Source organism: Pholcus phalangioides, unplaced genomic scaffold, assembly GCF_987345545.1.
Source record: "Pholcus phalangioides strain wild (caught in Gottingen) unplaced genomic scaffold, Ppha-v1.0 ptg000042l_1, whole genome shotgun sequence".
In the NCBI taxonomy this organism is placed as follows: domain Eukaryota; kingdom Metazoa; phylum Arthropoda; class Arachnida; order Araneae; family Pholcidae; genus Pholcus; species Pholcus phalangioides.
The window spans coordinates 23670474-23691169 of record NW_028301628.1 but is presented as its reverse complement, the minus strand read 5'-3'; the positions used below and the strand labels follow the sequence as shown (position 1 = coordinate 23691169).

General features: G+C 35.3%; 1 protein-coding gene across 4 annotated transcripts in view; it reads right to left on the bottom strand.

Moving 5' to 3' along the window:
* The window catches only part of LOC149064673 (teneurin-m-like), a 391606-nt gene that overhangs the window by 257361 nt on the left and 113549 nt on the right, over positions 1-20696 (bottom strand). The window contains exon 3 of one of the 4 annotated variants that reach the window (XM_089255506.1): positions 7713-7741. The exons of the other annotated variants lie outside the window; for them this stretch is intronic. The gene's annotated coding sequence lies outside the window, so the exon portion shown is untranslated. The remainder of the gene's footprint in view (positions 1-7712; positions 7742-20696) is intronic. 4 annotated transcript variants of the gene reach the window in all.

Here is a 20696-nt window from a genome sequence, read left to right as displayed (position 1 = left end):
GGGGGGATGAGATGGTTTAGGAAAGGCGGGAACGATTGAAAATGGTGTACAAGCAAACACCTATTTCCATCACATCTGTACATTTTTTTTTTCTGTTCGTGGACTAACTAAAGTTCGTGGATAAAGCTAGTTAATGCCAGCTCTATTTGTGAATGTAAAAAACAAGCATTAAAAGAAAGTCAAGTGCGAAGATTTCGTCTAGATTTGCTAACTTCTTCAAACCTATAGTTTGATGCTTCTGTGGTTTCTGGAAGCATATTTACGAGCTCTCAGGTTAGTGATTTTCCTCTTGGTTGTACAAAATGGTCTAGAATGATTCTATTCACCATGTTTTTCCACAAATTTCATTGATGTTCAGCACATAAGAGTTTAGAGTGGGTGCCGCTGAGAGTTTAGCACGGGTGCACAAAATTTTAGAAGTTTGTGTGCTAGACTTGGCCTTTATGCAGGAAATTTAGTTTTCTGAATTAATTCTGGGAGAGTGCTTTTGTTAGTGGTACAAATCATTATGGGTGTTGATAAAACTCAAAATTGATGATATTGGGGTAGAAGGGAGATTCCTAGAGTGTGTGTTATCACCATCGGGTTTCTCAGCAAACCGGGTTTTTCGGTGTCAACAACTAGGTCTAAATATGTTTTTTACTGAATACAGTATATGTTATTCGGATTTGAGAAATTCCCCACTTGCATATGCGTAAAGTAGACCTTGCGTAGATATCTTTACTATGAAAAAAATACCTTCTATATATATAAGGGTAAGTTTTTTAATTTTATTTTTTATTTAGTCGAAAGTAAACAATATAAAATCGTGATTTTATATGCAGCAGAAGCTCGCTGCAACGATACTCGATATAACGATAAATCTCTCTACAACGATGGTTTTTTTAATCTTGTTTGGAATTGTCTATATTCTGATGGTGAATTTCTTTCGATACAACGATATCTTTTACTTCGATAAATTCCTCTATAACGATATTTTTTGAGGATATTGTGAGACTGCTGCAACGACAATTTTTCATATTTCAATCAAAATCACGTTCAATATATTTTTGAATTCCTCATCATTTTTTTTCTTTCGAGGATAATTAATGAAAGGGATATTTTGCACTACATATCAACCATCAAAAAGTATTAATGAAATCACCGAGAAGCAACTATCTATGTTGTACACAAAAGTGTTGTAGGTTGAAACAAACGACTGAATTTTATTTATCAACTAATTAATTAGGCATTTGGCTGCCGAATAAATACTAAAAATTCATTTCATGGTGGTACTGAAAACGCTCATTCAGAAGAGATGCCAACAATAACATAAATTTGGTGGCACCTGATGATAACGCTACCTCTCAATATAACGATAATCCCTCTACAACGATATTTTTTCTTGGTCATCAGAGTATCGTTGTATCGATGTTTCACTGCATAAAGACACCGTAATTTCCGAGGCTCCAATTAAAGATTTCTTAATGAACCACAAAACAAGAGTCGCGAAAAACAGCAAATACTATTTGTGAATATCTCCATTGACTTTATTTTGGGAATACATTCGCTGCCAAATATTTGAACGTTAGTGAAATTTATTCAAGAAACCCCCAAACTTTCTTGTCTTCATAAAGAAGTCCGTGAAACCAAATATCGAATCCCATGAATACATAGGGTGGTACATATTTATTACCATAAAAGATCAGTGAGCTTGAGTCGAAGGTTATTTTTGATGAGCACAAAACAAGCATACGATTCACGGATTGATGAATAGCATCAATTTAAGACGCACCAATCTCCCATCTGTGAAGAACACGGAGGGATAGGAGAATTCACAGGAAGTTATAACTCTTTGGTTGTTGGTGGGATCGTTGGACCCCTCTGCCTTGCTGCTACCTCGGAACAGGCAGACACACATTTCTCAATGAACCACCTCAATGCCCTGCCAAGTCCCAGAGGTACCTTTGCCACTTCTGGAAAATGGGAGTGAGGGGAGGAAGAGTTCCTCATTTGGTATTGGATGGAAAGGGTGGTGGGGGAGGGGGAGAAATGGAACGATTTAACAAAGATTAATCGTCCAGGGGTTCCCAGTAGATGAGTGCGCGGAAGATGGCTGTAACAGGCGAGGCCTTGCTTCGATGCCTTCAATTTCTGGAGAAGTGAGGCTGTGTCTTGTCTCTAGGGCTGGAGAGGAGGAAGAGGGGCTGTGTTTTCTCTGCAAACAACATCTAGGATATTCTTATTTCCCTCGGGATTCGGAGCCTCCCATTCCTCGAGGTCAACGTTAATATCAGTGCTACGTGCACCTGCACTCTAGGCACTTTATATATGCGCATGACATTTTAAATTAATGAGGGTGGCCAACACAGAAAGCACACTTTGTCCGAAAATAGGAGTTAGTTGGGGATTTCTGGATGGCCAATATCATGACTAGATTGGATACCTTTTAAAAGTGTTCGTGGGGTTTTTATATGAACGCCAAATTGACATTTATCCTATGAGAGAACAATCCGTTTGGATACAATGGTGCGTGCATTTTTTTCAAGTCTTTATGACATTAATTTTGACATTTGACTGAGCTTGGGGTCTCAGAGTGCCTTTAAAAGTAGAATATACAGTAAAATACGAACAAAAATTGATCACACGAGTCAGATGAAATTTCACTGTCGATGATGCATATCTAGCATTTCTAGGATCTCTCTCATTCATTTGCTTCTATGACTTTACTAAATTTATCATGAACTAGAGCAGAGTTGTATGCCCTTTAACGCACAAAATACAGACTCCTGCGTCTGGCTGTAATATTTACCTAATACATATGTGGTTTTGTAGCAGCAAATCGTTGTCATTTGGAGTCTCAGCAAAATATGAAGTAACATTGCGACCGGATTTTTCGCTTCTGATTTGTATCTTATGGGAATTCTTAGCCGACGATGGAACCTGAGCCGTGTATGGTTTCAAAAAAAGAAGAGGAAAAGAAAGATGTCCTATGGGACATGCTGAAAAGCTTATCGCAACAAGTCACGAAATATCTCGAAGTCACATGACAGCATTTAGTGGAAAATTGAAACTAACTCCTGATATGTTTTTGGCTGGCTACCTTGTAATAACATGGAGAGGCATTTATGCATTCTGATGACCACATGGGACTATCCGATACGGCCCAGGAGCTTCAAGTGCAGAAATGGCCTAGTGAAAATTAGATCTCGTTAAAATTTTCGAAATGTTTTTCTGGGCCTCAGAAAAATCATCATGTCCGGGGTGCATGCATATGAAGCTCTTAAGACTGCCCTACTACCTTCCAACACTTTTGTGATGTCATAATCTCTACAGACAGTCGTAACACATGATTGTGACTTCGGTGATTTGCGAAATACATTCCTTGGTTACTGATGGCGTTTAAGTGTACCGTACAGTAGACAATTAACACCACTGCAATTAACGAAGTAAAGACGGTGGAGCATGAAGTCCCATTCATGCGGGGGGGGGGGGGGAGGGAGAAAGTGGGCCTTTTCTAAAACATTGGCTACCTTAGTTGAGCAAACGACTGTCAAAATTAGCCCTCAGTGTGCTGTTATCATCCAATGATGACAGCGTAGCGGCGCGCTCAATAACCCTGAGATGACATGAATTTTTTTCAAAGAAATTTTTTAACACGAAGCTCTTAAAATGGCGTATAGATATCGTAGCATATATATTCTGTCCGTCTTATAAAGGTTTCATTGCACAGTGACACCTCGTCTAACGAACAACGCACGGTGATTTCGACTAACAAACGTGATTCCAGAACGGATTATCTTCGTCACCCGAGGTATCACTGTATTTGCAACGTATGAGTTTTAGTGTCATCTATTTTTCACAAAAGACTACTGAAAAAAAAACAATTTTCTTCTTTCGCAGTCGTTTTGAGAGCAGCGTTTATTTTCTTCGACTATTCTCGTAGCTTAAAAGGATTAAACTGAAAGTTACCATATTTTTGTCTGAAAATTTCAGCTTATAGATCCTTACTGTGTATGCAAATCCAAAGCACACGGATGGCTTTTGCAAGCAAGACCGCAGCTAGAGAAGTTCAGGAGAGTCTGGTGCCACGGATTCTGGATCTTCCTAGTTGGGGCTCTGACTGAAGAACTATAACTAGAAATTTTTTATGAGGGTGAGGCGAGATTTTGAAACCCCCTCCAGGGTGAAAATCGATAGTATTGTAATTATAGTTTTTTTGTTGAACCCACCGGCAGTTGGCCCGTTTGATCTGCTTCAATTCCGGCCCTGAGCTACTGTACCCATAGTAATGTACCCGTCCTTCTGGGAACGCCTTAAAATATTCTAAAGATGTGAAGCGAACAGTAGTAGAAGTAGTAGTATCGGGTGCATCTGAGGTAACAAAGTTGCTTCGGTACAAACGATTTAAATTTGAAAGGCGATATTGACATTTGAACCTCCTCTAATTGGCAAATTATTGCCTCCATGGATGAATTATATTCTTGGCCATATGGAATGAATGACTGCAACTAGATATAATACAGAATAATACTATGGGACACACTATAACTATTATTAGAGATAGCAGTATTATTGTCAGAGAAATGCTGTTTTCTCATTGATTTTTCCAGGTTTTTTTTCAGGTTCCCCGAGTTCTCCGAATTTAAATAAATCAGGGATCAACTTCGGGCCAATGTAACACCAAACACCAATATATTCTACAATTATCAGTTGAGCTGTGATTAAGACATCCTTAAGGGCATCAGTTAATTACTCCCATTTTTTGGCATGGAAAACAAATGCCTTTTAATATGCCCACCATCGTAAACAAGACTTAATATGAGATGATACGTCTCAGATTCATACCGAAAATCCGGGAATATTGCATATCTTCTTCCCACCAATTAACTATTTCCCCCCAGAAAGCCGAAAGGTGTTTCAAATGTGACAAAAGTTAATGGAACCGATACTCAGATTGTCTTCACTGCTTCACACTACCCCACCATCACATCATCTTCCCTTACTTCTTTTAAATACACACACGAACTCTCCATTCTCTTTGCCAATGCTCTTTTGTGAAATTCGTTAACCGTTATTTAATAGCAGAGCAATTTAAACGAACGATTAATTATTTACTGGTGGGAGGGGAAAAATCATTATATGATGGCAACTTTAGGGAGAGGTTATATACTGATACTCTTCGGAGAAAAGAGGGTAGAAAATTAGAGGAACTGCGTGAGAATTTCTTTAAATTTCAAAACAAACCGGATTTTTCCGTTACGAGTTTGACAGCAGCCGCCATTAGACCTAATGAGAAGATGGGAAAAGATGGTAAAAGTATGTTACTTGGGTGCTTTTACCCCTTTTAGATAAGTACTCAAACCTCGATCTTCATCAGATAATTAGTAAACAAAAGGCAATAAACAGAAAAAAAATAAAAATAGAATAAATAAAAGAAAAGCGTAATTATCGGACGCTCCTAAATGAAGATTGCTGAAGCCGAAACGAGAAATCGTTGACTAATTGCTTATGGCGTCTAAATGAAATTGAGTACTGTAAATTAAGGCTGAGGAAAACAGTCATTATAGCCTCTCCTTGATCATCCCCCTTGTAAAGAAGAGCAAAAATTCTTGGAGTACTCTCAATTTCGTTTCAAGAAGAGGGGGAAAAAAAGAGACATTTTCAAGTTCTCCGAGGAGTTCTTATGTAAGTTGCAAATACACGGCCATTAGAATAAACGGTACTTGAACACATGTAGTTGTTTCAAAGTTTGTGCCTACTAGTTGGTTCAAAGTATGTGTTAGGATACTTGCCGATTTCGATTGAAATTATTATTTCTTTCAATTCTATAAATTATAGCCATAAAGATATTTATCTACTTGAACAGTGGTTCTCAAACTAAGATACGTCAACCCTTGGAGGCATTAGAGATGGCCACTCAGAAAAATAATCAGCTATCGTTGAAAAAGACAAGTAATTTATAACAAGTGCAACAAAAAAAAAAATTTCAGACATATAATTATGGTATAATGTACGAAGGGATACGAAAATATCCTATGAGTTTCTCGGAAAAAGTTTGACTTCTATGCATTTCATGGGATACGTGTCTCGTCAGCACCTTCTAGAGATAGAAGGCCTCTGCAGTCTGCTTGTGACGTCAGTAAGTAGTCCATTGCAGTGTGTAAGTAGTCAGTATGTAGTCCATTTTTCCTCAGAATATTCACGAAAAAAATTCTCTGATCATGCCAGGGTCATCGTTGTGCGGAAAAAAAATGATCGGGCTCAGAATTAGCAATTTCAATGCCCCACATCCAATCACTATGCGGTATTTGTGAGCCAATCAGGAAGATTTTACGATGAAAAATAAGAAACGAAATAGGATGATGTGTTTTAAAATGTGACAAACTTGCTATGTAGTCAGAATGACGTTTATGGCAACCCGTGCGGAGGCCTTCTCGTACGCATGTGTCTATGGGGTAACAATAACATTCCTATAGGGAATAATTTTCTTGGGTAAAAAAAAAAACTTCTGACGCATCTCTAGGAATATGCAATTCTCCAACTCATTTCAAAGAGCGCGTATTTCGAGGAGTGAGCATATCCTACGTATATCACAAGATGCGCACTTCTTGAATACATTTCTAAGGTTTTGTAGATGGCGTATATGTGAGAAAAAAAATTATATTTTTCCACAAAAATGTGTCAAACAACCCTTTCAATTTCTCAAGATTGCATATATTATGATTGAAATTTTTATACATGTGGATTATATACCTTCACGGACTATAAGAAAGAAATTATGTTATTTATTAAATATGGCGATTAAAACGTTTTAGTGTATTAACTGATACAAATTGAAAAAAATCGCTCAATTTTTGTATGAAGATTCTCTAATAGTAAATTATAAAATTTCTTGAATAGTCGACATTTCTTCGAAAAATAGTGTGTCTACGAATAAATTTACAAATTTCTAAAAAAACAGATTCCACACACACATTGGCTCTTAAACTGTTCGAAAATTAACAAATACGATGATAATTTCCAAGAAACATGTTACTCAAAATTCAAATCCTTCGATAAATTTGCTGGCATCACTTTGTGAAAACCATTAAATAAACCTTTAAATACTCCGAAAATGAGTAGTAAATTTTAAATCCCGGTTTTAAAGTCTGCAGATTCACTCACGTAATTTATACATTTTTAAAGATTTGTTTAAGCTGGTTGTAAATTGGGGTAGTCAGTAAAACTGATGATACTTAAAATTCAAAATTTACACGGAAAATGTAATGAATTTCAGACAAGTCTAATTGAAAGAAATATTTCAAAATTATCAAAATTATTCTAAGTTATATGAGTAATTTCAAATTTCATAAATGGTATAAATCTCATTCATCCTGAGATATGCATGACGTATATTATATAGCCATAACTCAATATTTATTTTGGGGGATTAGGAAGATCGTTCTGAATTTTTGTGCATGTAAACCCAAATCTTTTATTCACAATCCCCCAATGGAGATTTAGACCTATATATAAGAAATTAAATAAGAAACAGCTGTTTTTAATCAATCCAGTACCATCATGAAAGCTGCAAATGATAAGTAATTTGCAAAAAAAAAGTACTTGTCGTGAATTTTAGCATGCATATTCACGTAGATATAAACGTTTCTTCGAAAAATTCTTATTTTCATTGCATGCTGTTTGCTTATTACATGCGAGGTTTTGAAAAAAAAAAAAATCACGATACTTACAGACAATTCGGATCTATACATGTGACACACTGTAACGAAATTTGAGATGAAGTAATTAAATATTCTGCGAGATGTGAGTATTATATAAAAAAATGACTTTTGAATATGCAATTTATATAATAATATAATCTATAATATAATCAATTTATTTTTTTATAATTTGATTACCAAATATAAGGGGTAACTTATATGAAAATCCTAGTTGTGGATGTCGTATAAATTCAGAAAGACACAGATATAGTGTGCATATGAGCTGTAATTGGTTTACTTGCTGAAAATGGCTGTATGTTAGGGGGATTCTCCATAGATCAGTATTTCTATTATTTTGTGTCATTTGATAATAAGGCTCCACCATTATGCGAATGTGAAGAATGAGGTGTGTGATACTATGTAAAAAGAGAATTTCTTGAGCAAAACACATGTGTATGATAAAATAATCGATTCCAATAAGTGAAAAAATCCCTGAACATACAGCTTCTTTCAACGAGTAACTTGTATTACAGCTCACTATATCGCTGAAATAGTTATGAATTTTCATGCTATTCAACTGAAATTTTTATATAAATATGTATTCACATCTGGAAACCCCATTATGAAAGAAATTTATTTGTATTTTCTGCACATTCGTACTTAAAAACCATCTTAAAATGTTTATACCTCATCGAATATAAAATTGTATCATTTAAAAATCCGTTATAGTGTGCCTCATGTACAGGGTGGGCGAAAAGTCCATAGAAACTTTGAAAATTCATAAAAACCGAAATAAAAAATTGTTTGCGGGGTTAGCATCACCAGGTCACGGGAATTTCTTGACAGGAAAAAAACTCAAAAACCGCCCATAGGTGGCGCTGACGTACACAAGTCAAAGAAAAGGTTCGCAAATAATGAGCCTCCAAATCGTTTATTACCGTAATATGTGTTCCACATGACCACCATCACAGGGGATAACACATTGCAGGCGAGTCAAAAATCCAGCAATGTCAGACTGCAGCAGGTCCGGATGTATACATGGCACCTCTTGGCGGATAGCATCTTTCAGTTCCAACAGATTGCATGGACCGGATCGATACACCCAGGATTTCAAATATCCCGTTAACCAAAAGTCTGCAGGTGTCAAATCTGGAGACCGAGGAGGCCATGCGAACCTGTAACGAATGCTAATGATTTTTTTTCTTCCCCGAACGTCTGTATCAGGAATGCCTTGACCGGAGTAGCAGTGTGACTAGTAGCTCCATCTTGCATAAACGTGACGGTAGAAAGTGCATCTCTTTTCATGCAAACATGACACGACCTTCTCGCGAGGAAGCGTTAAATAACGCTGCGCGTTCACTGTAGCCGTTTTCCACCCATTTACTGGGCACTGCGTTTCAAAGAAGAATGGTCCTATAATGTACGAACCTGTGAACCCACACCACACTGTCACTTTTGGGGAATGCAATGGTTTCTGCGCGTACTCACGTGGATTAGACGTCGCCCAGACGCGACAGTTATGGGTATCAGCGTCGCTATGAAGCGAAAAATGAGCTTCATCTGTCCACGAGATATTAAACATCCAGGTGGGATTCTGTTCGATTTTTGAGAAAGCCCACCTCGCAAATGCTTCCCTCTGTACGGTATGCGCTAGTAAAAGTTCATGGCACGACTGCAATCTGTATGGGCACAGATCAAGCATTCCATGAAGAATATTGCGTACCGAGGATGGTGTTAATCCCAAGAATCTGACAGCTTCATGAGCAATGCTGGTTCCTGCAGCGGATTCGGACTATAACGCTTCCATTTCGGCTGCAACACGCGGCTAACGTGCCTTCCTTAAACATGGTTGTCTGGCTCTTACTCGATCCTCAAGCGTTCCAGTTTCCTTAAACTGCTGAAAAAGCTTTATGACGTCTGTCGCTGTTGAAGGTTTAATATTATTACTTTCATTCGGAAATTTAAAAAAGAAAACAAAAATTACCAGAGAAAATCCAAATCTAAATAGTTCAATAAATTCATACCTCATGCAATACCAAAAATATCTCAAAATTCTTGTTACGTGTCGAAAGTTTCCATCCCATTCACTGTTTACCACGAATTCCTCCCAATGTGTACGTAAATAGGCTTATCTCTACACTAAAGATGCCAAGATATTCACAATCTCCTTATTTGTAGTACATCTCGATAGTACTCGCACATCCTAACAAAGATCTTTTATAACTTAGGCCAATACTGCCGGAAATGTTCCGAAAAGGGGTCGGTGGAGAACTATAGCGAAGGTGAATATTGTCGAAAAGACCCTGGCGAAATAATAAACGATCCTAGAGACCGAGTAATCCCTTAATAAAGCGGAGAATGCTGACTTGTACTAGAATGCCAGAGAGAGAGAGAGAGAGAGAGAGGGTATTCATATAATATATATATGTATAGTATTAGCGGTAGTCAGGAAATGGGGAATGAGCAGGGAATAGGACCGAAACCTTCGGGTGTCAGTAGTAGAAATCTCTAGTTATACCTACCATCATATTTCCGTTTTCCCACCCTGTTTCCATCTACTGACCGCCCTCCCTGAGATATTTTCCTATATCAGATATCCTTACTAATAATGCGAGGTGGTGTGGCCAGTGGACCGCAATCTGCACGAAGGCATGTAAGAAGATGATCTCAAGAAATGAGATGGCGGACTAAAGTAGTAACAGCAGACTTCTCTTGTGGGAGGTTTTCGGAGATATAAGCTTATATAGTATATCTTCGTGAAAGGCCAAATGGCTAGGAAAGTAATTTCATTGCGATTTAGATCCAGCTGGATAACATAGAAAATCACAAAAAAAAAACTGGTTATGGTAGATAGAAATTGCCTGGAATATGCGAATTTCATATGCAAAGTGGTTCCTTGCTTATTGTTTTTCCTCAATCCATGATCTTGTTTGTTTCTTCAAAAATGATTTGATGTTTTGATGAAATAAAAATGATGATGACGAATGTTTCGGAATCCGAGTCTTGAAATTCCGCCAATATTTATTTATTCGATGTTCTTAGAGAATACGTTTCCGACATCAGTCATTACACAAACTATAAATTCTTGAATTTCACTGTTTTGATGCTATCACTAACTCTCTACAAAATGATGCATCATAGAAATATTGATCAGAGACTGCAAGATACTGCAATGATTATTCAAATGTTATTGATGGGCAGAGCAGCCCTTAGGGGTATGTGACAGGTATGGTTAAACTGGGCTCTGTGGTTTGTGGGGCCCGCACTTATCTGTAATAAGAGTGGAAAAATATACATACATGCAAAACTATGTATATTTTCAATTCTGGGATTTTTTTTTTCCATTAATTCCGAATTCATCAATTCTGGGATTTTCTCTTTTATTCATTCTGAATTCATCAATTCTGGGATTTTTTTCTTTTATTAATTCTGAATTTTAGTCATTCCTGGAATTTTCGCTCTCATTAATTCTGAATCTTCATCAAATCTGGGTTTTTTTCTCATCAACTCTGGATTTGTCTCTCTAATTATGAATTATCACCTCTATGAATTCTTGGATATTTTATCCCGTAATGATTTGATGTTTTGATAAAATAAAAATGATGATATTCTGATATTCCATATGATTCCGAGATTTTTTCTTTTATTAATTGCAAATTCATCAATGCTGCGGTTTTCTTCTCTCATTTATTCCGAATCTTAATGAACTCTTGATTTTTTTTTGATTAATTCTGAATTTTAATTGATAAGTAGATATTTTTCAGTATTCCTGTGCATTTTGTGACAATGCACGAATCTATGGATGCGATTCCCCTCCCTCACAAAAGATATAAACTTGGGGCTTATGAGCCCCGAAATTATCTTCGCACTCGGCCTCGCATCTGATAAGTACGGCCCTGTTGATGGGTTAATGAAATGTTCCTCTGAAAAGTTTGGCTTTTCTTAATGTTACCAAGTAATCTTGTAGCAAACGATTATCAAATAGTTGGTAGATTTCTTGAATAACTTTTATAGCTTGATCTCCGAATAATATTATATACCAATGATTATTACACATATATGTATTAATTAGCAGCGTACTTCCAGGTAAGATAATGAAATTTAAAACTCATTTACTTATGCTTATATTATTTGAATTTATTTTAATGTATTATTATTGAATGCCTTAAATATATCTTATAACGACATTGACTTTTTTTTCTTATGTATAGCGTAATTTCTAGTAATAAAGACGAAGAGTATGTGGCTGAAAGTGTTCATTTATAAATTCAAATAAATTTTAAACAATTTTTTACCTGTTTTATTTATAAATTTTAAATGAAACAAGTTTATTTTTCTCTTTTTTTTTAAGTTTTCTCTTAGGGCTAATTCAAATACGCGGACAATCCAATAACTTTTTTTCCCCCAATGCTCCGATTTTAAGGAATTCTAGTGAATTTTTATGAACGTTTTTCCCTGCATTTCTTTTTTGATCCTGTTGGAAAGGGAATAAAATTTTCACTCTATAGTACAATGTGTAAAATGATATTAATCAGCAGTTTTTGAAATTATCGAAAGGAAAGTTCAAAATTGAGTTAAACGTATGCCACTTAATTTTATTTGGAGAGAGAGAGAGATGTCAGCATTATTTTATTTCACTTTTATTTCTTGAATGAGAATTACGAGCAGCTTGCACGAAGTTGCAGCGTTTCCGCTAACTTTTATTTCTTTGATCATTTACGTTCCAGTGGCTTGTATAGCACAAATTACGTTATTTTCGAATTTAGGCACTCAATCTCGATAGTTTCGTTACACTGGTGTTGTCGCTCGTTTGGTTTTCGATACTTCGAACAGAACCACAAATACTTACTAAAAGACAGGAGGTGTTGGAAGCATTTTACGCCAATGGATGCTTCACTTGAGTGCATTAGAAACTACTTAATACATTTTTTTTTATGGTTTGTAAATTGACTCTGGGATCACTGGAGCGACAGAGGCACTAAATATTTTTTGTTTGTAGCAAGCGATTATCTCTTATTATTCGCATAAAACCCATTACTCGGAGCTTCGCACATAATTTTCAACTCTTTCATTCAAGAAAAACCTAATACAATTTACTCTTATCACAGTATAAGTCTCTCTGTCGTAAATCCATATTCTTCAAAACGCCACTAAAACTATAAATGCACTTATTTGCAAGAATTGAAGAACCCTACATATCTACCTTATATCGATTTATATACTAGAAAATTATTATTCAAAACTGAATTATGATAAACTACAATGCAAAGAATCAGGGCAATCGGCAACGCGATGATGATTTAGACTCAAAGCTATGATAAAAAAGCCTGTTCATGCAAAGTTAAATAGAAGGGTATATTCAGAATCGACTTTATTTTGTTGTGAATACTCCACGGATTCAAGTTTCACTAATCTGAGGAAAAATTGCCTCATACTAAAAATTTATTCAAAAACAATGAAATCATGAGAGGTAGAAAGGATTAGTGGTCATATTATTTACTCTTCGATATCTCCTTAAGATGGGAAGCGGGGTGTGTCCGGTCCTTCAATGGTCCTGTTATTTTGAAGAAAAAAAAAGTATCGATTTCGTACTTACATCTGTACATCATCTACTGCTTATACGTTCCAAAAATAATTTTTTCACAAACTTAATTATTATTAAACTTATTTAAAATATTATTTTTTATTCCAACCTGATTCCAAGATTTACTTCTTGTAGTTTCCTAAGTGCATGAACCAATATAGCAATAACAAATAAATCTTTAAATTACCTCTTATTACAGTATAGGTCTCTCTGTGTCATAAATCCATATTCTTCAAAACACCACTAAAACTATATCAAAATATAATCAAGTTTTCCTAATCATATTTATCTAACAAAGGAAATATACCAACATACACAAAAATAGAGATAACTAGTCATCCAAAGTGAACACGATTATTACATACCGGATGATGAGTTTTCCACAAAAAAGGATACAATGTGTGAAGATGGAGAATATCTGTGTATACTCATATATAAACACACAAATATAAATTGTGAGGGGTGGTTGATAGTCACTTGAATATTAAGTAATAAATGGGTGAAGGGGTAAAAACAAAATAAATTATCTCTTATACCATTGCGGCAACGAGTGGTCGGTGCATTTTAAATATGAAATTAGAGACAATAAGTGTGATTTGAATAATTGAGCTACTGACGTAACAAAGGCAAAATATTTAAGATGCTGATAAATCAAAGGAAAAAAATCAATAACTTTAATTAGCGAGGGGGAAAATGTTAAAAAAGTATATTGGTGATATTGATATCACCAATATACAGAAAATATCTTTTGAGGTACTTTTTTGCAGATATATAGAGAGGGAAATTTTTTTTGATTTAAATAAGAAGAGAGTTATAAAACTAAACGTAGGTATTAGGTACGAGAAATGCATTTTTTTAATATTTTTGTGAATGGTAGGTAATAAGTATGTGGCAGAAAACCCAATAGATATTAATGGCATTGGTTTTTAAAGAGAAGCAACAGGGATTTATAAAAATACAAGCGGTAGGATTTCTATTCTTTGGAAGAGAGAGAGATGAAGAAGTATAATATATATAGTCATTATATATATATATATATATATATATATAGAAATTAGCCTTATATATAATTTTCTTCTGTAGTTATAGTGCATTATAGGATTTAAGTTAGTCAAATAATCACTGCCCCAAATAGGTAGACCGCATAATAAATAATAATAGAACAGTAAGTTATGCAAATAATAATTTCAGTAAGCATTCTTGCAACACGATTGATCATCATTTGATCGTCGCGCACGATTTTTTGTCGCACAACGGTTATTTTCTTCGCGAGAGCTAATTAGACCGGGACCTACAATTTATTGCTGATTCCGAACGACATTTTTTTTTATCATTATTCTCACAGGGAAGTTTGTGCACTAACCCCTCGGAGTGGGACTCCCTGCTGTAACGATATTTTTCCCATGGTCACACCGCCGTTTCTCTTATACCACTGTGTCAGGAAAATTACTGAGTTTCTGACAAGGACCAACCGGGTATCGAACTCGCGACACCTCTGAACATCCTTTGGTACTATAGGCAAGTATCTTATCGACCTAGGCTACCACTACTAACACTATTACCGCTCCCAATACATCATTTAATTTTTAGAATTTTGAAAGTCCTACGAGTAAATAATAGGAATAAATATCAGGAATAGATTCGAAAAATGCCTCGTTACTCCTAATTATTTATGGCGAAAGGATTTAATTCATTATTATTCCCGATTAACTTGAAAGAAATCCCCATCACAAACTCCTACCTACTTAATCTAATAAACTTCACAGATATCGATCTAAAAGAAATGCGAACACACCAATAAGAACACCCGAGATGAATAATTTCCACTGGAAACATACAAGCGTCATTCTCTTGCCCTCAAGTTATGACAGGAATGTAGACAATATCTCAAACAACGAGAATTGCTGTGGCCGGGGTGTAGAAAATCCAATTTGTTACTCTTTTTCTTTCCTGGTAGAAGTGTCTTTTGTTCAGCTGAGATTACTCCTTTCTTCCCTTATTTTTTCCTCTCCTCTCACTTTGTTTTTCCCATTTTCTTCGGGATTGCGACCAACCTCTTATTATCACGGATCGAATGTTGCCTGGTCGAATACTTCTTTTTTGTGGTATGTCAAGTGCAACATGAATCATATTAGAAGGAAATGTTGGTCTTACATCTATTGCGTATAGAGTAAACAATCAGAAATTGCTTCTCGGTAGTCTTAAGGCGACCATTATTTCAAAAAACGGGGCATTTGATTACTGCACAACGCGTTAAGAAACGATTTAGCGATTGGAAAATTTCGAAGTGAGCTTTCTTAGCATACTTGACAAAATGAGCGATTTCACTAAAACGATGAGTTAGTTGAGCACAATGATACCTCGGATAACGAATATGATTTGTTCCGGCATCGCATTCGTTAGCCGAAATCATCGTAAGCCGAAACGTGATTTCCCATGGGTTTCAATAGTAAATCGTTTGATTCGTTCTTGGTTTTGCCCAAAATTTAAAGATAATTTTTTGAAAACACTGAAGAACGCGCTATAAAAAAAGACAAAGAACTCTGACAGAAGGCTAAAATCAATATCTTCAACATTGGATAAATGAGAAGCTACAGGAAGATAAGAGATATTGAAGATCATTATATTTTACATTAATGTACGCACCCACGCAACTGGTGTTCACACAACCCAGTTGAGTTCGTGGGTGTCTCATTCATTTGTGACTTGGTCAGCTCATTTACATGTCTGATATATGCATATATAAAAGATAAGGTCTTAGAATATCCACACTGTTCAGTTTGGTGCTCAGATTCTTGCACTGAATGTAAGCGCGTTCTGATAACATAGACTCCTTTTTTAATGCATTCTAGCTGAATATTTCATATATTTCATTTTGCATGAAATGGTTCAAAAACTTTTCAAAAAGAAGTCTAAGTGCACCTGGTAAAAGGTTCCGATATGAACATGAGTATATCAAGCTCGAATGAGAGTAATTCGGATGATGATTTGCGCCAAAATTTAGCTCACGACGCGGTTGTTTTATGTTAGCATGTGCATCCCTCCCTATCAGAGAAAATGTTCGTTAGCTGAGACACAAAAATCACGAAAATAAACTTAGCCGAAAAATTCGTAAGCTGAAATAAGCGTTCTATAGCCGAAGTATCTCTGTACTATAAAAATAGACATGTTTCAGGAAATGCGGGATTACGGAAATACGTATGTCCACACAAGCGTAGTCTAAAATAGTTTCACGGTTTTTAAATAGTTTCAGTGAGTATAGTTGACCAATTAATTGAAAAGGTTGCAATATTTTTCTTATATGATTCACTTTTGACTTCGAGTTCTATTTCGTTACCTGAGAGAACATTTCTATAACTTTCATTTCGTTTTCCCTTATACTCTTTTCGTTGCGTTTATTTCTCTAATACTCCTTTAGTTTTTGCCTTATTTCTCCAATACTTTATTCGTTTGTTTATTTCGCCAATACTCCGTTCGTTCTATTTTATTTCTCCAATTATTTAATTATTTTTCTTATTTTCCCCAATACTTGTCTTTTGTTCTATTTCTCCAACAATCCGTGATGTTCATTTCTCCAGTAATTAATTTTATTTATTTCTCCAATAATTCGTTCGATTTATTTCGCTGATACTTCATTTCTTTTTTAAATTTATCCAATAATACAATCCTTTTTTGTTTATTCCGCCAAATATTTCTACAAGTTGTTTCCGTTTTAAAATCATTTTACTTAGTTTTTCTCATTTACACAATATTTTTATAAGTGCAGGGCCGTCTCAACAGCTTTCTGAGGGTCCCCAGCCTTGCTGGAAGTATCTGCCTAAAAATATGCAAACTTACTCCAAAACACCATAGCACCGAGTCTCAATATCCTGAGGCCCTTTATGCACACATTTTAAATATTTGTAATTTCGAAAGTTTATATTTGATATTATCAAAGAATGTGCTTTGATAGAATTTCAATTTTTAACTTTTACAGAAGTCCTGAAGTTATTGTTATTCAAAAATAATGTCATAAACGTGCATAAAAGAGGAAATTATTGATTCCTTCCAAAAATGTATTTATAGAGATACAGAGAGAGAATAAGCATAATTCGCATAAAGTATCATTAGCCAGAGTACGTAATTGTTGAAAAGTAATTATTTTATATTTATATTTCTACTTTGAGTCACATTAACGAGTTCAGGAAAACCTTCAAATTATGAGCTCTCAGCATTAATTTATTCTTTCTGAAATTATGAATATTTTACCGCTGAATGTTTAATGCTTTTTGTTTAAATTTTAAAAATGATTTCGTAACATTTTCTATCTACAAATGCGAAGAAAATACAATCCCAACACAATTTTCAGTTCTAATAGAAATTAATTATTCATTGTTACCCCAAATAATAACGATAAAATATTATATAAGCATCTATTTTTAAAGAGCAACATTTTCATCGCTCCAAAAACTTTATTTATAGATACATTCAAATTTTTTTTATGGAATATTATTTTTTGGAAGAATGTAATTAATAAAAAGTTATATATTATTTATATTATAATTAGCATTTCATTATATTTTAAAGTTATTATATTTAAACAAATAATTCTATTTCTTGTCGTTGCATCGACGAGTGTATCGTACTTTTAAAAGTAAATATTATTACTAAGAAAAAAGGCCTTTTAAAATTTTAAACGGAAATACCGGTTTCAGGTTTCACTACCGTGGTTCAAATTGGAATCTTCGACAATGAATAAAAGTGGCGTTCGCTCCGTACTACCCGAATGTATATACAGTCGAATTCCGTTATAACGAACTCCAAGAGACTGGATAAATATCTTCGTTATAAGGAAATTTCGTTATAAAGGAATTCCAGGTTATTAACATTGTTACTAGGTAAGGTTATCTGACGGATTAGGAAAGTGTTCGTTAAAACCAGATTTTCGTCATAACGGTATTCGTTAAAACGGGATTCGACTGTTTTAGTTGGTGTTTCAACTAAGTAGGGAAAAAGAGGGAATCCCTGTGTGAGTCGAGGCTAGGTGATCAAGATTTTGCAGCTTACCGGTTAAACCAACTGCTATTTCTCGATATATCTCGAATAAATCATAGTTTTGATTTTCAAGTGTAAAAAATTCGGAATTTGAATTTCATATCTGTTCCGTTCGATTAAATAGCGAATAGCTTTTTCTTCCTAATATCATAACGGAATGGTGGGGGCCAATAATAATTTCAACCCACTCGGAATGGTTAAGTACTGCTTTTGGAAATCATTCACGCTAGGGTCTTGGACTCGACATCATTAGGGGCCGGATTCGTCACACAATCTCTCCGAGGAATCTTTTCCCACATCATCGCTCTCTGAATTCTCCCGATATATCTCAATATATTCAGTATTGTGTGTGTATATATATATATATATATATAACTCTATCTCTTTAGTAGGGTTCCCATGCGAAATTCATTGCATGTCTAGGCCTCCATTCTCACCTCGTCTCTCCTCTAGGGGGTGTTTCTGAATCCACACGTTCAAAGCATCCATATCATCAGATGCGTGGGGGGTTTTCCCTGAGCTTCCTTTTCTGGACACACACACACACGCACACACAACGCGTACGAGATACTGTCTCATGCTCGTGGCACGTGATCTGTACGGTGACTGAATGAGATGCTGCATTAATGATCTGACGGTAGTTGCGTTGCTATGGCAACAAGGGATGTTGGGGAGCGAGCGGGAGATCTTTCACTTTCTCTTTTGCCCCAGTATCATATCTAGGAAAAGGATGATTCTGGCTTGACAACGTCGTTTAAGCATAAACTGACAGGTTTTTACTGAAGGAAAAAAAAGTAAAAAAAAAATTTCTCCTTTTCTAAAAAAAAATTTTTTATATTTTTTGAAAATTGTATCCAAAAATTTTTCTAGAAAAGCTGATGAATGTTCTGGATCTTGTTATCGAGAAATTTAGAACTTTTATCCAATTATGTGTCAAAATGTTATGTTTTGTAATTTTTCCTTCTTTTGGAAAAGAAAAATTTTAAGGAAGTTAATTTTAATGTTAGTTTATTAAATATGTGTCAGTGAAATAATGAATATGTTACGGTGAATGCGATAAATGCTGATGTTAATCGCCAACCACTTCGATGAGTTTTATAAACTTCTTAAAAAAATTATCATTTTTATTTATCATTTAATATTTTCATTAATTAACTAGCGGAATTTTGAGCATCATCATCATCGTTTTTTCAACCCATTATATAGTCACGATAAATGAGATAAATCCGGTTATTATGAATCATAACTGCATATTATCCATAGCAACCGGTTATTATGTGTAATCACTGATCATTTTAGTAAGTTTAAGGGTGATTATGCATAAGATCCAAGTGCCGTTGGTGAACATGATATATCGTGCTAAATTCATCACATTTGCCGATTATTTTGCATACTCACCGTTTCGCAGTGGAAAATATGATAAATTGTGTTATTGCCATGATAAAGTTAATATTTAGATTTAGATGGTCGTACTTGCAAGCCACAGTCTTAACCGGATGTAGTGAACTCGGATTTAACGAAGTTTTCCGAACACTCCCTAGCTCCTATTTGACGATTTCTGAAATCGGACTTTGATGTAACGAAGTCCTATTTAACAAATTTTATGATCGAACCACGATATAACGAACTCTCATTTAACAAATTCTTCGATGTAATGGAAATTTCTAACTTTTTGTGCGTATAGAATGAAAAAACCCCTATTAAATGAATCGTATAATCGGATCCCGATAGAACGAGCTCGTATTAAACCAATTTTACGGTTGTACTCCGATGTGACGAATTCTCATTTAGCAATCTTAACAATAACTAAACCAACGATGATCGGTTATTGTGCGTGGTCATCTTCTCCTAACCAGATCATGTCTTTTTTGTCTCAATATGTATTCTTTGTCTCAATGAAGACATATGAGCAGGTGGTCGAAAAAGACCTGAGTCATGCTTGAGACTGTACGTGCACGTACTATAAACTTATAGTGAGCGAAGTTGGTTTTCTGTGGTTCCCAACTTTGAGGTGCAAATGCGAGCCGATCTCCCCATTAAAAAGTCTCGCCACAGAGAGCAACAGGTCTAGAAACAATACAAGTATTTAGACATTACACTTCACTTCTGAATTATAGATCGCAGCACTGAAAAACACAACTGCAAACACAACACTATATACGAACTCAGACTGTTAGGTACACAAACTTACACTTCCAGCATACCTCACTAGGTAGTAAATTGTCCATGGCGATAGACCTGAGTTGTGCTCGGTTTGAAAAAAAGAAAATGAAACATAAAGTGAAGTTTGTTTCAGAGTGTAGTATATGTTATAGTACTGCCATCTACTATATAAATTTGAAGCATGAGGGGCGCGGTGGACCAGGTCGATAACATACTCGCCTAAAGTACCAAAG